This window comes from Vicia villosa, linkage group LG2, assembly GCF_029867415.1.
Source record: "Vicia villosa cultivar HV-30 ecotype Madison, WI linkage group LG2, Vvil1.0, whole genome shotgun sequence".
NCBI lineage: Eukaryota > Viridiplantae > Streptophyta > Magnoliopsida > Fabales > Fabaceae > Vicia > Vicia villosa.
The window spans coordinates 49119978-49127561 of NC_081181.1; the positions used below are offsets into that span (position 1 = coordinate 49119978).

General features: G+C 40.1%; 1 non-coding gene across 1 annotated transcript; it reads right to left on the reverse strand.

The window, feature by feature from the left end:
* Positions 1–2200: 2200 nt before the first annotated feature.
* LOC131654318 (small nucleolar RNA R71) lies at positions 2201–2307 on the reverse strand. The gene has a single exon (XR_009299359.1). It is a non-coding gene; the product is annotated as a small nucleolar RNA R71 (small nucleolar RNA).
* Between the last annotated feature and the right edge of the window lie 5277 nt (positions 2308–7584).

Below are 7584 nucleotides of genomic sequence, written 5' to 3' on the forward strand. Positions count from 1 at the left end.
AAGAGGTGTTGAAGAAATAAAGGGGGTGCAAAAGGAGACCCAAAGGCCTAAAGATGGAGCCCAGCCCACGAAGAAGCTGGATCAGACCACCAGAGCACGTGGAGACGCCCGTCTCCAACGTCTCTCTGCCACGTCACGCAATGGAGACGCCCGTCTCCAACCGTTCCTATATTTTCTCCACTTGAGACGCACGTCTCAAGTCCGTTACCTGGTCTCCCCACAAAGTGGAGACGTGCATCTCCCAAGTCCAAGTCAGAAGTCACTATTTTCACGGAACGAATCTGCAGACCCTCCGCTATAAAAGGAGGTTGATACCTCAGTTCTCGAAGTCCGAATTTTTGCTAACGAAGTGCTGCCAAATTCTTTCCTCAAGCATTTTATTTTCCTCCGCATTTCATTTAATTGCTTTCTTTTTCTCACAACAATTTCTACACCGGAAATTGTTGTGAACCTTTCATAGATCTAGCCTTACGTTAGATTTATTTTTATTTTCCTTGCCTTTAAATTTTACGCCTAATAATTTCTGAAGAACGATCCAGCTAACCTGTGGTGGAAGTTCGAGTACTTCAAGATTCAATTTCATTTCAGATTAATTTTATTCAGGTTTATTATTTACCGCCTTTATTTATATTTATTTGCATGATATATTGTATGCCATTTAATATGCCTTTTATTATGAACCAAACGAATTTATGCATGTTTAACCGTATCAATATGTCTGGCTAATTAATTAAGATATCGGTATGTAAAGTAAGTTAACCGTGGGATCTGAAATAAATTGGCTTAATTATGTTTTATTAAATATCACTTGTTTTTGGTTTTTATGTCTAATTTAATTAATAGAGTCTTAAAATCAATAGAGCGAAAGTTTGAGGTTTTAAGGTCGACAAAGGTTAAAATCAATAGAGCGAATGTTTGAGATCTTTAACTGGATAGTAGACATAGGACATTAGTTTTAAGGATGGCGAAAGCGTATTAAAACTAATTAGAAATTATTTACTTTCAAAAAGTGTTTTTAAACCCGACGCGGGATGGCGAAAGCGTACGTTAGGAAATACTAGCATGAACCGAGTCAACAGAGCGAGAGTTTGAGACTAGGGGATTTAAGTAGATAACGACTTCATAAAGCAAGCATTTTATTAACTAAGTTCTTTTCAAAAAGCTTTTCTAAATCTAATGGGATGGCGAGAGCGTACATTATGAGTTAGGATAGTGGTCTAAATCAACAGAGCGAGAGTTTGAGAGGAGGACTTTTAATCAACTAAATTAATAAAGATCTTTAATCGAATGAATACCATAGCCAATGGACCTTCGGATCACCTAAGTTAAACGAAATACATACTGATATCCGTTTATTATTATATTTCTTAGAATTCACAATCACATTCCCTTTAGACACAATCAAAATATTAGTAGCCTTAGCTTTACATAGTAACCTTAGATAACGGTAGATCGATTCATAGTCCCTATGGATTCAATATCTTTTAAAACTACACGACACGACTGTGCACTTGTAGTTATCAGATTTATAGACACGTAAAGTCGCGATCAAGTTTTTGGCGCCGTTGTCGGGGACTATTTAAGTCGATATCGTAACTCACTGTTACACCGTAGAGACTAGGGCAAATTCTTTCCTTTCTTTTTGAACGATTGTATGCCAAATACTCGTTCACAAGGAGGAGACCTGATACAACGAATCAACGAGATCGAACGTTTTGTTAACGTAAGACGTCAAGCTTATCATCTTCCCGAAGTAGCACCAATTCCGATTTCTCAGGAATTGACCTTTACTGATCAAATCAATCAAATCACCCCAAAGTTAGAGATGGCTGCCCCTCGTCCTCTTAGAGACTACGCCGCTCCTTCACGAGCTGAACCGCACTCAAGTATCGCACCACCTGCGATTGAGGCAAACAATTTCGAACTGAAATCTTCATTGGTACAAGCTGTTCAGCAGAACCAATTCTCTAGAAGCCCTGCGGACGATCCTAATCTCTATTTATCCGTGTTCGTGCAATATGTTGACACTGTCAAAGCCAACAACGTTAGCCCCGAAGCTATTCGATTACGCCTTTTTCCCTTCTCCTTGAGAGATAGAGCTAGGGCGTGGCTTCTGTCCCTGCCCTCTAATTCCATAACTACATGGGATGAACTGAAGAGAGTATTCCTAGCTAGATACTTTCCGCCTAGCAAAACTGCTATGCTAAGAGGTGAAATCAACGGATTTACCCAAAAAGATAACGAATCACTCTTCGAAGCTTGGGAGCGATACAAGGACATGCTTAGACTATGCCCTCATCATGGACTCGAACCATGGCTGATCATCCATACTTTCTATGGTGGTCTACTTTATAACACTAAAATGATAATAGATGCCGCTGCTGGCGAAGCTTTAATGGACAAACCCCATGATGAAGCATACAACTTCATAGAAAACATGGCACAAAACCATTATCAATGGGGAGGAGAACGAGCTGCTCTAGAGAAAGCCCAAACCAAAGGAGGAATGTACGAAGTAAGTGGTATAGACCGCGTTAACGCTAAAGTAGACGCTTTAACTCAAAAGATCAAGAACTTAACTATCACTCCTTCAGGCACCGCGGCTGTTGTAGCACCTAACTGCGAGATTTGTGGATTAACTGGACACGTTGTTGCCGAATGTCAACTCTTGACTGGTATTCCATCCGATCAAGTAAACTACGCTCAAGGAAACCCTTACACTAACACGTACAACCCTGGATGGAAGAACCATCCAAAATTTTCATATAAGAACAACAATGCGTTGTACGCGCTTGGACAAGCACCTGCTGTCCCACCTGGCTATCAAAAAGCGCCTGTAGCTGCTCCGAACGCCCCTAGGAAGTCAAATCTAGAAATCATGATGGAAAACTTCATAGCTTCCCAACAACAAACCAACAAAGACTTCCTAAATCAAAACATTCATAATAGTGAGCAACTAAAACAATTATCAAACAAAGTAGATGCTTTAGCTATACATAACAAGATGCTAGAGACACAAATCTCACAAGTAGCTCAACAACAATCACCTACTATTGCCCCTGCTGGCACGTTTCCTGCTCAACCACAACCTAATCCTAAAGGACATGCGAACGCGATTACACTGCGAAGTGGAACGAACTACGACGGACCTATCGATCCTAGAACTCAAAACACACTCATGTCACAACAAGAGCCAAAGGAAACCAAAAAGACATCAAGTGATGATCAAACTGCTGAAATGAATGAAAAGACATCAAGTGATGATCAAACTGCTGAAATGAATGAAAAAGACACTGAAGTGGAACCTGAAAAAGAAAAACCTTATGTTCCACCACCACCTTATAGGCCACCAATTCCTTACCCTCAGAGATTAGCTAAATCTAAAACCGAAGCGCAATTTAAAAAATTTGTAGAACTTCTGAAACAATTAAACATAACCATACCCTTCACAGAAGCTATAACTCAGATGCCTTCGTATGCTAAATTCGTAAAAGAAATTCTATCGAACAAAAAGAAACTTGAGGATAATGAAATTGTAACGCTTACCGCTGAATGTAGCGCTATCATTCAAAACAACATGCCTCCCAAGCTAAAAGATCCTGGTAGTTTTTCCATACCCTGTGTAATAGGAAAGACTGTTATAGACAAAGCCTTATGCGATTTAGGAGCCAGTGTTAGTTTGATGCCTCTTTCAACCTGTAAGAAACTAAAACTAGGCGAGCTTAAAACAACGAGAATGTCTCTTCAACTGGCTGACCGTTCAGTTAAATACCCTGTAGGAATGTTGGAAAATATCCATGTGCGAGTAGGTCAATTCTACATCCCAACTGACTTCATCATTATGGATATCCAGGAAGATTCTAACATCCCAATCATATTAGGAAGACCATTCTTAGCAACTGCTGGTGCAATTATAGATGTTAAACGAGGAAAGCTTACCTTCGAAGTCGGAGAAGAAAAGATTGAATTCATTCTCTCTCAATTCCTGAAAGCACCTTCTATAGTTGATACATGCTGTTCTGCTGACATCATCGATGAGTGTGTAAATGAAATAAAATCCGAACCACATGAGGAAACCGAAATCCTAAGAATTCCTATACCGCCTATTCTTGAAGACGATAACTGGCGTGGGGAATATCAAGATAACCACCTAAGTGAATGTCTAACATTAACTCCTGATCCTATACCTGGACCTAAGAAACCCGCCATAGAACTTAAAACATTACCTAATGACCTAAGGTACAAATTCTTAGACGAAGAACTTAACTGACCTGTCATAGTTAATGCCGATTTAGGACGAACCGAAACCGAAAAGTTACTCACTGTCCTAAGAAAATACCCAACCGCTCTAGGGTATAACATCTCAGATCTGAAAGGAATAAGCCCTTCTCTCTGTATGCACCGCATTATGCTCGAAGAAGATTGCAAAACCTCTAGAGAGCATCAAAGACGAATTAACCCCATCATGAGCGATGTTGTTAAAAAGGAAATTCAAAAACTATTAGAAGCCGGAATCATGTATCCTATATCTGATAGTAAATGGGTTAGTCCTATTCATGTTGTACCTAAGAAAGGAGGAGTCACCGTAATCACTAATGCAAAAGGCGAATCTGTAGCACAACGTACCCAAACTGGATGGAGAATGTGCATCGATTATAGGAAGTTAAACAAAGCCACTCGCAAAGATCATTTCCCTTTACCGTTCATAGATCAAATGCTCAAGCGCTTGGCCAAACACTCACATTTCTGTTATCTAGATGGATACTCTGGATTTTTCCAAATTCCTATTCACCCCGATGACCAAGAAAAGACCACATTTACATGTCCTTATGGTACATTCGCTTATAGACGAATGCCTTTCGGACTTTGCAATGCACCCGCAACCTTCCAGAGATGCATAATGGCAATATTTGCCGATTTCCTGGATGGGATAATGGAAGTCTTTATGGACGATTTCTCTGTCTGTGGAGAAAGTTTTGAAGCATGTTTAGTGAACCTTGAATTAGTGCTCAAACGATGTGTAAGCGTCAATCTAGTACTCAATTGGGAAAAATGCCACTTCATGGTTCGACAAGGAATCGTACTTGGACACATCGTGTCCGATAGAGGAATCGAAGTGGATAAGGTAAAAATTGAAATCATTGAAAATCTTCAACCTCCCAAAACCGTTAGAGAAATAATAAGCTTTCTAGGACATGCCGGTTTCTACCGACGTTTCATTAAAGACTTCTCTAAAATAACCAAGCCCTTAACTGAGTTACTGATGAAAGATGCTGAATTCGTCTTTAACGACAAATACGCTGAAGCGTTTCAAACACTTAAACAAGCATTAATCTCTGCGCCGATTATGCAACCTCCTGACTGGAGTGAACCCTTCGAAATAATGTGCGACGCAAGCGATTATGCTATAGGAGCTGTTCTAGGCCAACGAAAAGATAAGAAACTACATGTCATATACTATGCGAGTAGAACCCTAGACGAAGCCCAAATGAATTATGCCACGACAGAAAAGGAACTATTAGCTGTTGTTTTCGCGTTAGACAAATTCCGTTCCTACTTGGTAGGAGCCAAAATCATCATATACACTGACCACGCTGCTATTAGGTACCTTCTAACTAATTAAGATGGATCCAAATTCATCATATACAAAGACGCCATGCCTAGATTATTAAGATGGATCCTTTTATTACAAGAATTTGATTTAGAAATTAAAGATAAAAAGGGAACCGAAAATGTCGTAGCCGATCATCTTTCTCGACTCGAAAATCTGAAACCCGAACAAGTACCAATCGATGATGATTTCCCTTACGAAAGACTCATTGCTCAGTTGGAAGCTAACGAAATAGAAGTGGCTTTAGCTCACCCTACCGCACCTTGGTACGCAGATTTCGTAAACTACCTAGCCGCTAATGTTCTTCCACCTGATCTAACATATCAACAAAAGGAAAAGTTCTTCCACGAACTTAAACAATACTATTGGGACGACCCACTCCTTTTCAAGAGAGGCCCCAATGGAATCTTTAGACGTTGTGTACCTGAGGAAGAGGTAGGAAGTATAATAACGCATTGCCACGCAGCCCCTTATGGAGGACATGCTAGCACGTCTAAAACCTGTGCTAAAATCCTCCAATATGGACTCTATTGGCCCAACCTATGGAAATACGTTCACTTTGCCGTTATAAACTGTGATAGATGTCAACGATTTGGAAATATCTCGAGACGAGACGAAATGCCTCAAAAAGGCATTCTAGAAGTAGAAATATTTGACGTCTAGGGAATAGACTTTATGGGTCCCTTTCCATCATCTTTCGGAAATAAATATATACTCATAGCTGTTGATTACATTTCGAAATGGATAGAAGCTATCACTTCTCCTATAAACGACACACGAGTAGTGATCAAACTCTTTAAAAATGTTATATTTCCTAGGTTTGGTGTACCAAGACTGGTAATTAGCGATGGTGGATCTCATTTCATTTCAAGAATCCTTGAAAAACTCCTTCGAAAATATGGAGTGACTCATCGAATAGCTACACCATACCACCCACAAACAAGCGCACAAGTAGAAGTCTCTAACCGAGAAATTAAGCAAATATTGGAAAAGACTGTTGCTATATCTAGAAAAGATTGGTCATCCAAGTTAAATGAAGCTTTATGGGCATATAGAACAGATTTCAAAACTCCAATAGGAACCACCCCATTCAAACTCGTTTATGGAAAATCATGTCACCTACCGGTAGAATTGGAACATAAAGCCTATTGGGCCATTGTCGCTACCGCGAAAAATGGAATCAAAATCGCCACTAATATATTTATCCCATCAAGGGAAAGGAATACCAGGAAACCTAACTCAGAATAAGAACAAGGTCTTGCGACTAGAGAATAGGGTACGGGAGTCGGTTACGCAAGGGGAAGGTGTTAGCACTCCTCACGCCCATCGTACTCGATGGTATCCACCTATGTTTGTTTCTATCTAAAGGGTGTCTAATGTCTAAAACCTAACTGCGAATGAATGCAAAAGAAATACGGGGAAAAGAAGGAATTATTTACAAGTGTGCTCGCTTAGGCCCCGCGACCCAATGCCTACGTATCCTTTTCAGGAATCAGAGCGACCGTAGTTCGGCTCAATAGTTTCCATTTGTTTTGTGTTTTTTAGTTGAACAGAGGTTAAGGTCACAATCCACGATGCTCGACCTTTGGAGACTTATACGCCTAATCCTGGACTGGACTTAACTTGTTCTTAGCAGCAGAATGAACTTGGTGTCATACCCTAATTTTTGACCCCCCTGAGATGACATATCTTCAGGATTTTCATCAGGTCAAAACTAGTGCCCAAAGCAGTCACTTCTTCATCTGGCATTTAATCAAGGATGTTCAAAGACAAGAAAACTCAGGCAAAGGATCAATCAGTAGAGGGATTAGTCTCTAACATAATCATAGGACTCAAGAGCTTCATTTTCTCACCTATGATTGATTAGATACCCAATCCTCTGAATACAGATGTACTCAGGTCACCAGACTAGGGTTTTGAGCCTATCAAGGACTAAAATCAGGGATCACCTTTGGGAAACCCTAAAAAGCCCC